Consider the following 15,103-nt stretch of genomic DNA (forward strand, 5'->3'; position numbering starts at 1 on the left):
AAAAGCTTTTAAAGTATTCTTATTGGTATGAGATGGATGGAGGAACACTTTGTTGGCTGGAGCAAGATAATCAAACCTGCTAGAAATTTATAATTCCTCCATGAACTGCAGTTTATTGGACTTTTTTGCATTTAAACTGAATTTTGTGCAGTTCTAAATGCAGGATGTGCCACTTTCTTGCTGCTGCCTCTGTTGACTGGTCAGCTGTTTTTATTTCCATGTTTCATTTACTTGACCAAATCAAAATAACCTCAAAAGAAAGTATTTGAGATGCACAGTACAAGACATATTAATGGAAATTTGGTAGCATTTAAAAGAAAAATATGCAAATGTAGAGTGATGTAAATAACATTTTGTACAGAAACTATCTGAAGGACATGTTTAAACACTTACTACACTCTACTGTGCATGCATTGCTCAGATGGTATTCTGGGAGGAATTCCTCCTTATCATAATTAACAATTCCAATAATTCATTAAATTATAATAAATCATTAAAATATAAATTAGAGAAAAAGCAACTTGGTATAAAAAAAAAAAAAACACCCCAAACCCTGTACCACCACAATTTGCATAAAAATTAACAGCAAATGACATGCACAATTTCTTCTGCTGCTGAAAGAGCAATAGGACTTAGGCACTTGATACTCTGCTATGAGGCATATCAGTTTTATTAAAGAATTTCAGTACTTGACATTGTCTTCTGCTGATCATTTACAATTCCTCCCAGCAAGCATATTATTATTTATAAGTGAGTGTGCAGTAAATTCCTGCATGACATCTGACTACAAAACTCAGCAGAGGATTTACCTCTCAGTTATCTTGTGCATAGCAGATACCTCAGAAGACATCTGTGCACAGTGCAGCTTCTCAGAATTGCTTCCCAGTTCTCTGCTTACTCCTGTGTGGGTTTAATTGACAATTTAAGATCCAAGTTTTTGTTAAATCAGCTTCTTTTAGGCTGCAATTCTCTTTGCAACTGATCAAATATTGGTTTAGGCCACGGTATGCTGCACAGAAATAATATTGTGCAAAAAAATAAAATCAGAAGAGCCACAGAAGTGAGATCTGCCATTGCCTGTGTGTCTGAGAAAAGCAGAGAATGTGTTCTGCCCATGTAGCTCAGCCAAGTCCCATTTTCTCAATGCTCATGAGGAAGATTAAGAAAATTTAAATTTGCCCAACAACCCCAGGGTCAGCACCTGCTTCAATCTTCTAATAGCAGCCATGGCTGAATAGCTCTTGTCTTGTGGATCCATAAAGGTCCATAATAGAACAATGAACTCCAATATTTTGTGTATTATTCAATTAAAACTAATCCCAGCTCATCCCACAATGTATAAATGAGGAATAAGTAAAAACACATTCTGGACCCTAACAGTTTGCTGGTCTAACTTCACTACTCAGAGAGTGAAGCTGGGAAGTAACTTTGGAGTCTGTTTCTGCTCTTTGCACCTCTATTAACCCTTGAAGGTGATTCTTGGGACAATGCTCATTTTCTCTGTGTGCATAGAAGTCTAAGAGATTTTTTTTTTTTCAGAAGGTACAGTCTGTATTTCTCCTTGCTAAAACTGGGACACACAACTGGAAGTATCCGGGAATGTTGTGGGGAAGTGATAAAACCCCAGGTTAACCTCAGCACTGAGAAATTTCTGGTCTTTTCATCTTCAGGCATACTAATTTATATTTAAGAAATATGTAGTCATTAATTGTGACTAGAGAGGACAAAGAAAAGAATTTTAAAAATCTCTGTAGAAGAATAAAATTAAAAGATGTGAGAGTCAGAAATACTAAGGTACTACAAAACAAATATATCTTTAACAACTGCTATATAGCTCATTTTCTTCCTCCAATAAATGATAGTTTATAACATACTCTCTGGATAGAATGGATTTTATTCCTTCTTTAAATGACTCCATCCTCACTGATTTTTCAATCTTATCTACTGAAGGCTGTACCAGTTCTACAATGGCAGGAGACCTTTCAAGCAGACTCAGAATATAACCAGATACAAAGCAGACCCACATGAAAATCTGAGCTACACATCTTTATCATGGCTAATGTCATGCTGACAAATTTTAAAGTAGACCCAAACAAAAAAATTCTTCAGGCTTTGCCAGAGGATGGATAAAATACAAAGTACTTGAGGAAAAACAAAGGAATCTAAGACAGCAAATATATTTATTTCCTTGTTAACTGCCTTTCTCTCTGAAAGAGAAGTTCAAAAGGAAATATATATTAGAAGATAAACAGATAAATTATTAACAGATAAATTATTAAAATGGGTATCTCGAAAAAAGGGAACTTTTCATCTGAAAAGCTTCAGGATCAATTAGAAGGGCTTGAAGACCTTAGAGATAAATTTCAAGATAAAAAGAAACCCATTTTAGAGTAACTCACAAATTTAGTCTTTGAATAACTAAATGCATCATAGTGCAGTATTTATTTAAGAAATAGGACAATGACCATATAGTAAAAGAAGTAATGTGATAGATTAAGAACTAACTGGACAGGATATCATAATCAATCACAGTGGTTTTGGTTAGCTCATACACATTAAATTATTCACTGGAGCAGAATTAGACACTCTCATTCAGCAGGATGTGCTGATGGAGGCAGACAAATGCCTGTGGGCATCCTTGACTGCAGGGTGTTTGAGAGAGAAGCCTTTAGGAGTGAAATGGACTGCCCAGAGAAACTTGCAAGAACAAATGGGGAAAAAAGCACAGTGCACACATGAACTTAAGGTTCTAGAGGGTGGAATTCTTGCACAAAACAAGGCTGTTATAGCATAAATGATTCCACCTATCCAAACTCATCTTTACTTGGCACTTCTGCCCCCTTGTAACTAGTAGAGCACCTTGTGAGCAGGAACAATGCCATGGAAACAGATGGGAACAGCCCAGGCAGCCCAAAGTTCATGTCTGAGCATCAGCTGTGTGTGTTGAAGACACCATCCCCACTCAGCAGTGTCAAATACTGCAATTCAGAATCTGTGATGGAGGAATAACACCCTCCAGCCACAAACCACTTCAACTAAGTTTAACTCCAGAGAATCAGACTAAGTAATGCAGAGGTATCACTCATGGCAGGACAGCTTCCTCTGGTTTATACTGCAAATCCCAAACAGAAAACTGTTGTTCATGTGAGTGCAAAGCTGCATTGCATGGGCTAAAAAAAAAAAAAAAAAATTCTGTTCTGGGAAAAAGCTATCAGAATTTCACTGGGGCAAGAACCTTAAAAAAACCTTAAAAAGGAATTTTTAAAAAACCAAACTACTTCTTCTCTGTCGTCCCCTCCAAAATAAATAACCAAGAAAAAGCAAAAAAAATCAGGTGACTGGACACAGAAATGGGACTAAGCTTGAGACTGACAAAATAAGGAATCTAAGTGATAAAAAAAAAAAATCAATAATAAAAAAGCATTAAAAGTTTTTTTTGCTAGAAGAGCTGTACAAAGACCTTAACAATCTTACTAGAGGACAATGTATTCATCAGGGACACTCATTCTGGTGCAATTTAAACACCAAAGGTATATGCATACCCTTGCAGTGCCATCCTGCTCTGTTCCCTGTGACGAGAGTTGGTAACATTACAAACCTTCTTGAACTGTTTATTGTTGAGAAGCAAGGAATGGCCCATACTCCTTGCAGATGGTGCTGTCTGTGATTTTGTGCAGGAGTTAAGAGCAGTTCTAAAGAGGAAGAAACTGGGGCACAGTGAGCTGAACTCACTTACTCAAGTCAACTGACAAATACTTGGCAGATTTGGAAAGAAAACCTGTTCCTTTGAACTCCAAGTGAGCTCACAGGCTACCAAAATATATTGTCTTCCTATCTCTTTCATTGATAAGAATACTGCTCTTGGAATCAGCAGAAACTAAGACACAGAATCTTTTACAGGAGTGAATTTTACTGCAACACCTTGGAGGAAAGCAGCTAGCAAAGAGTTTATTTCCAGTGTAGTCCCATGAAAGCTACTGTGGCTGTTTTTTGTGTATAAACCTGAGAATGTGATATCTTTACAGAACTGGAGCCTTGCTTTGCATGTATCATTTTCCAAAATGCCAGTGGGAATCATGCAGTCCTTGGCAGAGCAATGGCTGAAGAATATCTACTCTGCTCATTAACTGGACAACACATTTCAAAAGATAACCTTATTGAAAAACCTGACAGCATGTTTGTATCATAACATGAAAACCTGAGTTTGGGAAATTTTTGATTCATTTTTAACCCAAACATGCAGCAACTTTACCCTCCCCAGATAAACGGAGTATGAAAATATCTTCTATATCCTTTTATCCTCTGTAACACAGAGCATTAGATGACCCACATTACAGTCTATATTCTTCCTGTGTCCCACCTCGCTGCCACTAAATTGGCTTTTGGGGAAGTTCTGCTTGAGAAACTGTCCTTGAGAAGGACTCATCTCTCCTTGAGAAAAAGACCATCCAGATATAAAAGCAAATACAGGATTTTCCCAGCTAAAATATACTATTTTACTCTATTTAAAGAAACATGGCAAACCTGGTGAAACCCAAATGGCTTCCAACTATGTAACTTCAGTTCATGTTTATCTTCCTTTTCCTCTATTTCCTTGATAGCTTTTGCTCAGTAGTTCTTCACTTAGTGGATTAAAATGGGTGCAGCAAAGCAGTGCCATATACTTTATTTAAAATCCTGGGTTGATCAAGCTTTACGAGCCTGCTTTTTATCACTCATGACACAGATTAGAACAAATAAGTTCATTCACCTCTTCACCTTCATTATCCCTTGCTTTATCTTCAATAGCCTACAAGGAGTCAAAATTGTAAGTGCAGCTCACACTGAGTTCCAGCTCTCTCTGATATATCCATGTGGGATGCAGTCACAGATTTGGACAGTTGATCTTTAGGAAGGAAAGTGTTAAATCTGGAATTCTCTTGGCATAAGAGATATTGAGATGAAAGAATAATCAATCTTTCATAAATAATATACATGGGTGGATACATTATATATTCAAAGCTACAGTCAAATGGTTGGGGAGAATGATAATTTATTCTGTTGAATTTCTTCAGAATTAATCCTGGAACAGATCAAACAAAAAAGTTATAAAATAGGAATTACAGGTAATGAAGGGCTCCTTGTTGCACAGGAGATCTGCTAGCTCTCATACATAATTAAAATATTTGAGGTCAGGGGCAAGCTTAAAGGTGATTATGGCAGGAAACATTGTTACTCTTTTATTAAACAATACTAGACCTTTATTTATTTTACCAATACCTACATATACAATAGGAAAGGACTGGGATTGAAATCCCTATTTTATATTAACATGTTTCGATTAAACACAAACAGCAGAGTACTTCAATATTTGTACTCTGCATCTGTAGCAGGATTGTTCTAGATATCTCAATTATCTGCCATACTGCAACTTTATTCCAGAAAGCAGCATTTCCAGTAGCAATCTTCTGGGAAATCTTGTGACAGATGCCACCAAGTTTCCTTTTTTGCCAGGTTTTGCTACAGATACTATTATTTGACTATGCATTTATAATACTCAGTATATGGTACACACCTGTGCCACAAGACCAACATATATTTGTACGTAGAGCACACCTAATATAGAAATGTGAGCTACAGGCATGTTCATGGGCTGGGGAATCTCTGTATTTTACCTGGCTAAAATGAAAACATGAACTTGCATTTGTTTTACAGTATCTGTTTTTCTCCTTTCGTTGTAACTAGTAAGTGGCTCAGAAGTTCTGACAGGGAAACTGGACAGACACCTCTCACAGTACAAGCCCATTTTCCTTGTGAAAGCTAAAGGAAGAGACAAAAATACATCTAATATTGGAATAAACTTGATATAAATGCAAAGTTATCAAAACACTTGGAAAAAGAAATAGGTCTTGAAAAAGCTAAAATGTAAGAAGAAAATGTAAAATGTATCAAGAAGCTAGGAAGGCTGCATGAGAGGAAATGGTCAAAAGAGAAAGAGGGAAACCTGAGGTTACCTCCTCTTATGAATAGCAACTCTGAGGGAGAAGGAGAGATTATTGTCTGAAAGTTCTACAGCCAGAGGCATAAACCCTGAGAAGTTCTGTGGCAGAAACTCAGTTGCATTTGGGAGAACAGAATTGTGACTTTGTCCCACTCAGTTGCTAAGTGAAAAACAAAAGGGAGAAAAAAGTTCCTAATATGCCTTCTCTGATGCTTTCAAGGTAGATTGTAGTCTCTTCAAAGACTCGTGCACACTCAGTTTTCAGAAGGGCTTTCAAGGAAATACATAAACTGAATTTTTAGGATTTTTACGCTTCTGTGTGACAGATTGTCAGAAAATTAAGGTAGCAAATTCAAGAAGGGTTTTATCTTTTTTCTCTGGTTCTTTTGTTCTTGGCACTCACTCAGAGAAGCATAAACAATTCTCTTTGTACTGGCCACATAGGGGTTGTGGTTTTGTTTTTGGGTTGGGGTTTTTTTTGTTTTTTTTCTGGGGGAGAACAAACAGAGGGAGATAAGGAGCTCTTGGATCCCTTTTCAACACTACCAAAAAAATTGAGAAATGGAATCTGTGGGATAGTAACCACCTTCTCCAGGCTTATCTTTGCATTAAATTACATGGCCCAGCCAAATATTTTAGAATAAGGTGCAAATGAAGGGAAGGACTTCTGCTTTTGAGATCTAGGTCAGGTTCTTTAGGGAGCCAATTGCTTCTGTGTGAACAAAGGAAGGAAAAGGAGCTTAGGTGGCTGCACCTTTAGAGGTCTTTGAATTATTCCTGAAGTTCTTGGTGTTTCTTGAGTTCTGATGGGAAAGTATTGACTTCCAGCATACTGCTGACTGTCAGCATCAGCTCAGAGAAACAAACCCGAAACAGAGTGATGGATGCATACAGTAGTTAAATGAGCAATATGTAAAGAAAGTGTAAGGAATGGAAATGAGATGTTACTTTTCATCCATAACTACAACAATGTTTGTTAAACAGATTCTGCAGTATTTAAACTTTTATATTAAAAATTAGAGAGATTGCAAATTTTTAATTGTGTTCAAACATTTGAAGTTCTGTTTTCCTCCTCTTTCAAACTGGACAAAAGCTCACACTTTTAAAATAGTCTCCAGAGATAGAAAAAAAAACCCCACAACTTCTACAGTATTTTTGATTCCTCTTACAGGATAGTTCAGTTCCTATGTTTTTCACATTTTTAAGAATTATGTTGATTCAGGGCCTGATAGAACTCTCAGTAACAAATTGCATTTGACTGCTGGGTTCCAGAAGAACAAAATGCTAGTGAGACCCAGTGATGCAGCCCTTAGTTTATTTTATATCTGTTTACCATAGTATTTATTCTCAATTTACATCACAGGAAGAAAACCAGACTTCTGCCAGGTCTCCACATATATACCAATTTTTTTCCACTCACCAACTCTCAGGTAAAAATCACAGCACTTGATAGGAAGTGTAGCAATGAAAGATTTTATGCATTTTTTTTCCCCCTAGGCTCACTTGCAACAGCACTGAAATGTTCCCAGAATGCTACAAGATTTCAAACACCAAACTGACAACACTCACACTTCTAATGAGTATTCATCTGTAAATGCTACCCAAGAGGAACTTAAAGATGATGTTGCATCAGTGACAGCTATAACAACTATTTTAATTAAAGAAATACATCTTTGAAGAAAATGGATGGCATTGGAGAATAAATTAAGAGCATGAACTCTTGCAAGCATGAAAGGAGACATTAAAAAGTAGGTATTAATGAGAGTATTTTTGAATTTTAGAACATCTGTTCAATGCTAAATTTACACATCTTTGAAAAGGCTTTAAAAAACTCTCAATTCCTCAGTGATGTCTTTACCAGTTCTTAGATCATATTGTCACTGGTCTTGGGAGCAAAGGAGACCTAGAGATGAACTGGTTTGATCTGAATCATCAGCAGAAAATGCCTCTGTTCTACAAGGCAAGGGGAAGTGCTCAGATATTTACAGAATGTGGGAATCTGAGAAATTTGATCCCTGTATACAGAACAGCTGAGACAGTTCATTAGAATAATGAGTTCATTATTCATTAGAATACTGGTTTTCTGACTAGTGTTTTTCTACCAACATTTAAGAATTATTTGGGAGAATCAATAAAGTTTTTAATGAACAGAATGGTGACACAATAAGTTGAAGACTTAAAATATAATTATTTATTCAGAATTATTAACTGAAAAATGTCTTCCTTAGAGCTCCTTCATCCCACAACTTTTGAAGTTGGATTTTGAAATATACTAGCTTAGTTTTTTCCATTTTCTAGCCCTTATTCTTATGGGAAATTCATATAGTCAATACTTCATGTACAAGAGTTTGAAGCCAGGAAATATTGATTGGCACAGTGTTTACAGAGAGATCTTTTCTTTCTTTGTGCTGATTTCCTGATTTTGGAAAATTCCCTAAGCTTCTAGTTGTGGAACTCCATCTTCAGCTACTCAAATTTCCCAATACTTCTTCAGCCAAAATGACTGAAGTGTATTTTTAGGGAAAAGGCAAAGATGTTTTTCATTACTGAATATTTTTGAGATATTTTCCTAATTACAGTGATTATCCAGTGATATTATCTTTATGACACCTGTATCATAATGGATGTTTTGTTTTAAATAACTCAATAAGCTAAGCATCACAAATATATGTAGTAGAGCTATTGCCTTACTTAAATATCATTTAAGTTTACAATTAAGATGCAACATGAGCTAACAGAACAGCACAAACAGTTACCTGTAGGCATGAGGCTGGATTTTGCCATGCTTTCAGATCATGAGAACAGAGTGCATGAAAGATACACCTCACACTACTGCTGCAAGTTCTCTTTTAAGTTCCTATATGTTGTGTATTTTCAGTGTGTCTTTTGGTTTATTTGAATATCTTGTCATGACACAACGTTAGTTTTATTTGGACCAAAATCTATCTTTAAGATCTAGGGAGTTAAAATTATATCAGAACTATCCCTTTATTACTCCAGCCTTCAGCAGAAGTCCTAACTTCTAGTTTTTGGCAATTATTTGATAAATCATGACAAGTAACTTGTTGGCCATGAAATATTCACTCAGTTTATAGACTACATGAAATAATGTCTGGATGTCATACTGACTGCCCTGAATTGCTGATTATTTCCATCCCAGTGAGACCTGGTGGGTGTTTCAGTCATGAATAGAAGCTTGTTGCAAATCTCAAACAGCAGCAGCAGAATGAAAGTAGTGACATGGGTGGGCTACAGACATCATATGGAGAGGCTGGGGTTAAGCAGAAATTACTTTCAAAATTTAAAATCTCTGCTGAACTTTCTGCACAAGTTTGGACATACAGAAGGCCTGAAAAAACTTCCAAATGTGAATCACACCCCAGGAGATGAGATCTGTTCTCTGTTTTCATATTTTAACCAATATGCTTTCCCTTTCTTTAGGCAAACTTCTTGGAAAACAGTGTTCAACAGAAGTTCAACACTGTTCCTAGTGCAGTACCAACAAGAATTTACCCACTAGGCTGGCACAGCTTTGTTGTTTCAATCTAACGGGGAGGTGTTGCTTAGCTACAAGGTTTTGTGGTGCTCTCATTCATGATGTATAACTCCATTTACAGTTGTAATCTGGGTAACAAAATGAATAATCCATCATTGTACTATGAATAGTAAATTAACCTAGATAAAAGTGTTGAACATCCAATCAGAATCATTAACTAAGCAGAAGACCAAGATTGGTGAGGACACATTGGAAGCAATTATAACTAATGAATACATTAACTTCAGGCATGAGAACAGCTTGCCTCATACTGTAGTCCCTCAAAATAAAATCAGATTGAAGGTGAGCAGGCACAATATGGCACAGTCATGAAAATAAACAACTGTCCAGGAACATAATTATTTTGAAGAGAAATTCCCTAGCTTTGGTATACATTATAACACAGAAGCCCTTCTGGACCACTGCTGTGTGCAGAATAAAGAGAGCACTAAAAAGGAGGCTGCAGACAAGAAAACATTGACATTGCAAGAGGTAAGGAAGGAGAAAAGACAGAATAATTTACAAATATTATTTTACATAATACCAAAGTTATTAATAAGCCATGTGAAGATCATGCACTACACACTACATTAATTACAATAGTTAACAGGCAATGTAGTAATATAGTAGCATATTGACTGAAGAGTCTAAGAGTGAAACTGGTTGCGAAGAATAAAACTATTTAAGTGCCTCAACATGTTAAATAACATCATTAAACTAATATTAAAAATTGAAGCTAATCTCAAGCAAAAATCTTATACATGTACATTACTGTTTTGCTGTCCTATAGGAAGTGCTTCTCATTATACCAAGCTCTACCTATTCACCTGTCTCCTACTAGAGCATAGAGTCCACAAGAGTAACTCCTTCCTTCCAGTGAGAAAATGTAAAATCATCTTTGAACAGATCTCTGCTATTTATCCCAACAAGCTGGGAAATCTCTGCACACCAGAGGGGGCAATGTTGGGGTTTTTTGCATCCACAAAGCTACAATTTTCATTCACAACTTTCAGCAGGCTCCAAATTTGATTCAACTGTTGTGCCACAATTCCCTGGCAAACCTCTCTTTTTCTGACTGCATCCTGTGGGCTGTGTAGAGTTGAAACAGTCACCCAAGCATTGCATTTAATAATTCATCCCTCCATCCAATTAAACGTCTGGCCCTTCCACACAAGTGCAGGCAACAATTTGTTTACATAAAAATCAGCAAATCAGATTTGAGTCATTTTATAATATCAGTTTTTCAGCATTTAAGAAACCATTTTTTTGTTGTTTATTATTTTAGACTATAAAACATCTCAAGGATGGAACAACCTCAGGGTGAAAATTAAAGCATAAGCCTCTACTGGACACACACACACAGTCTCTTCATGCCTACAGTAACTTATAAATGGAGTTGATTCATCTCATAACTAAGTCACGTTTTTCTTATAACACAAGTTCATGTCCTGCAGTATGAAAACTGAAAGTGAAATCTGCAATTTTGGACTGAAAGTCACTGTTGTGTTACACATGGGGATAACTTGTTTCCAATCACTAGTTCTTTAAGAACCAAAGAAACCCACCCTCAGTCAAGCACCAGATTTTACAAATTTTAGAGTTTGGCAGCTCTCAGTCATCAGTCTACTCATGCTGCCAGATCTCCTAAAAACCTAGCTCATAGAGAGTGCCTAAATAAGAGAAGACTTTCAGAAACATGTTTTCTGATGACTCGTATCTTATTTTTTTTGACTATTCAGAATAACTTGTAAGTGTAAAGCATTTTGCAACTAAACAATATCTCAGTATCATGTTTTGGGTTTTGTTTGTTTTTTGCAAGGCTTATTTTTTCCCGAATTCCAAATGAGTTTCATGTAAGAGCCAAGTTGGAATTAAGTTAATTAAGAATAACAATGAAAGATTGATTTTACTTAGCTGGAATAACTTGACAACCTCTTCCATGGAACTGGTTACCTGTCACTTTTTAATGGGCTGGTAATTACTCATTTTATCTTAAGGCAAACAGTACTAATAAAGCTTTAAAAACATTGTCACTGCAGAGCAATTATTTTTGTTATGGGTCTAATACACAATTAAGTCCTAAAACTGCAAAAACCTCTCAACTTGATACATTAGCTTGCTCTGGTTTTGACATTATGATTAAAATTTCTATGAATCTTTCTCCTCCAACAATTTACTCCAAAGTAAAAGTGCTGAGCATTGCTTTTTATAAAGTACGGTTTTGGTGAACAAAAAAATAACTGCTTATAACATGCAAGGTGTTAAAAATGTTTAGAAAAAGAGAAAAGGAAAAGCAATACTGATTTGAAGATGATTACAATGTAGCAGAAGACTTTTAGGCTTCAGATCTCCTAAGAAATATAGGCATCAAAAGCCTTTGGAGCTGAGACTTCAAATCTCATAACACTTATCATTTGAATCTTGACTTTTAAATATTATTTTTTTTTTAAAGTCCAAAACCAGAAAACCAGTGCCTTGATAGGTACAATCAGACACAGATGCAAATAAAACTGGTTGTATCTATTCGGTTACTGTGTTGCTCCTGTGAGACTATTAAAATATTTGTTCTGGTCCCTTCTATCTGGTTGTTAGACTCTGTATTCTGACTTAAAATATGAGGAATTACAAAAGCCTGGTGATAGAGCTCTGATGATGTGCAAGAAAGTCTTAATTCCTGAGCCCTCTTCCTTATGCTAGCATCTCATTTACCCAGGCCATTGCCTGCCTTCACAGCACCTCACCTTTATTTCAAGGCCACCACGCATTCACTGCTTGCTTTAGAAAACAGTCACTCAGGCAAAGGTCTTGGAATACCAAGGTGTGTTTACATTTTTTTAAATAAATAGGCACAAGATATCCACAGTGAGAGAAAATAGATCCACTTCAGTTCAACACTTGTATAACTTTACTGATGGGTAACAAACAGTAACAAACAGACTCTTCAAGGCTGAGTTTGACTGTTAAAGTGAAGGACATAATAGATCAGAGCTATCCAAAGCAGCATTATTATGGTAACTTAAAAAAAGAAATTTTAAAAAAATCTTCCTCTTGTGAAATGGAAAAGAGGGGGAGCAATTAATAAATTTCCATCTTACTTAAGATATCAATAGTTTCATAGTGGTTGAGCCATAAACAGCAGATTTAGACAGGGAAAGTAAATGCAATGCAGGAAATTAATACTCCACTAAGTTGTCACTAAAGATATATTTTTCCTGTTTAAAATAATGAACTGTTTTTACTTATTCCTCCAGCAAATTACAGGAATACTAAAACCCCATTGAATTAGGTTTATTGAGACTGTTCAAATTCTTACATTTTTTCAGCATAGTTTACAGACAAACACAACTTATTTTTATTCTTTTCAATGCTGGAGTGGTGGTCATGTTTTCAGACCTGGGGTTTTGGTTATTCCTGCACAAATTCAGTTATCAAAGTACAGCACACAAATCTTCCCTGGGGAGCTCTGGGATGGACCACCACCGTCCTTTGCATAAGTAACAGATCAAAAAGATCCTCACTATGTAGAAAAGACAGTAGTAGTAGTTAATATTTATTTTTAAACCTTTACAGGAAAACCTTCTCACAACTTCTAGATAATGTAAACAGTAAATATTGCAGCTGGAATTTACTCCTTCTCCTATTATAACAAAAATACTTCATGGCAATCTCATGTACAGCTTAAAAAAAGCAGTTTTTAAAATCTAATTTCCATTAGTTTTAACTACTTTGAACTCACATCTATCCTTTTTAAGTACATAATTGTATTTGCCACACTTTTCAGTAGAAAATATTTTAATTCAAGTTTCTTTCCTCTTCAAAAACAAATGCAGCTTCACAGTTTCAGTTCTCTTGTAGTTCTATAAAATTGTGATTAAGCTTCTAAAAGGCTTCTCTCACATCTCAGTCAGGCACTGAAAACAGTCATAAAAGACACATCCCACCACAGGCTTCTTACAAGGTTTGTATAAACTCATATTTTTACCTTACCATGTTTGAGATACATAATTACATGCTTCACTACAAGAAAACCCTTGAAAATCCTTTCAAAGTCAATTACAGGACTGTCAACGGTTTTAGTCAAATCCAGTTCATCTAGCCCTAAATATGTACCCATTGTTTTAGACTGCACTGACTCAGGACACTTATGCTGAAGCTGCATTCATGTTGATGAAAATTTTTAATTTTTCAAAATTTAACTTGACTCATTTTCAATTCAGAGGAATTCACTGATACAAATAATGACATTAACTCCATAGCCCAAACCATGTGTGATTTTAGAATATTTCCATGGCTTACCACACTTAAAATGTTGCCGCTTGCCAAGCATCGTGTGGATGTGTGACTTGGAAGGGTGATTTGAAATACACTCTTGCTTTAGAAAATGAAATGAAAATGTCTAAATAGAAAGAGCTCTGCAACTAAATTTTGTTGCATTCATCTGGAAATAAACAGGAGAAAAACATATTTGTCTTTTCTACACTCCTACCCTTCATTTGAAGCCTATACTTAACCTTTTCTATTATTGTAATTTGCTGAAAATCAGAAACATTGAAACATGAAATTGAGCTTAAAAATGTTCTTGCTTATCTGAAAGGAAATACACCATGTAACATCAGACATTTCATTATAGTAACATTTTCTTCTCTTTTTCTCTTTGGATCCTTGACCTTCTGTAATTACACAGCATTAATTTTTCCTCAGACAAAAACCCAGATGTTTGCAGGCTCTGATCTCAGACTGATTTTCTGCTAAGAGCATCAAGCTCAGCACTACTAATAGATGTCTTCCTTCCATTAGCCCAGACACAGGTAGCACTCCCAGGAAAAGGAGGTGCAGCATCCAGTTTTGAATTGAATTTTCTAGGAAGACATCTGAACCATTAGACCATGGTCAGGGCTCAAATAAATACCAAATACAAATTTCACAGGGCAAGTAGACCATGTCTTCCACTGCTCCCCAAAACCTCCTAGGAACCTTACCAAGATAGATTAGTAAAGACTTTCTCAGCTAATATAGTAACTCCAAAAGGCAGCGAAATCAGTGTCCTGATGAAAGCACTGCAGTGAAATCAGATCTAACCACTGTACCAAGTGCTGCCCTCCAAGCCTGGAGACAACCCTTGTAGATGGCTCTAGCATCTCATATAAACTGACATCCTCAACAGGACACTCAGACTCAAAGAATAAAATGGATGTCTGGGACCAAGCATAAATACCATACTCAACTATTAATGACCTGGCAGGCACTGAATGCAGCCAATAGGTCTTAAGTAGAAGCTAGAATTCTCTACCAAATCAACATTTCACCTCTGGAATTTTTTCAAATCAATTAAAAACCAGACTGGAAAATGACATTTTCAACATCTGTTTTCTAGACCTTTCTGATTTTGCGATTCTTTCAAATAATTAGAAAAAATAAATAAAATAAAATACTTCCAACCACAACATATTCTATGTTCTATACTGCTCTGCCTCTGCAAGTTGTGATGTACAAGTAGAAAACACCATGTTAATAAGACAGACTTTGCTACTGGCAGCATTTTAAATGATATTCCAAGAGACTGTTTCCGCTGTACTAACATGTATAAA

This window comes from Calypte anna, chromosome 20 (assembly GCF_003957555.1).
Source record: "Calypte anna isolate BGI_N300 chromosome 20, bCalAnn1_v1.p, whole genome shotgun sequence".
Taxonomy (NCBI): domain Eukaryota; kingdom Metazoa; phylum Chordata; class Aves; order Apodiformes; family Trochilidae; genus Calypte; species Calypte anna.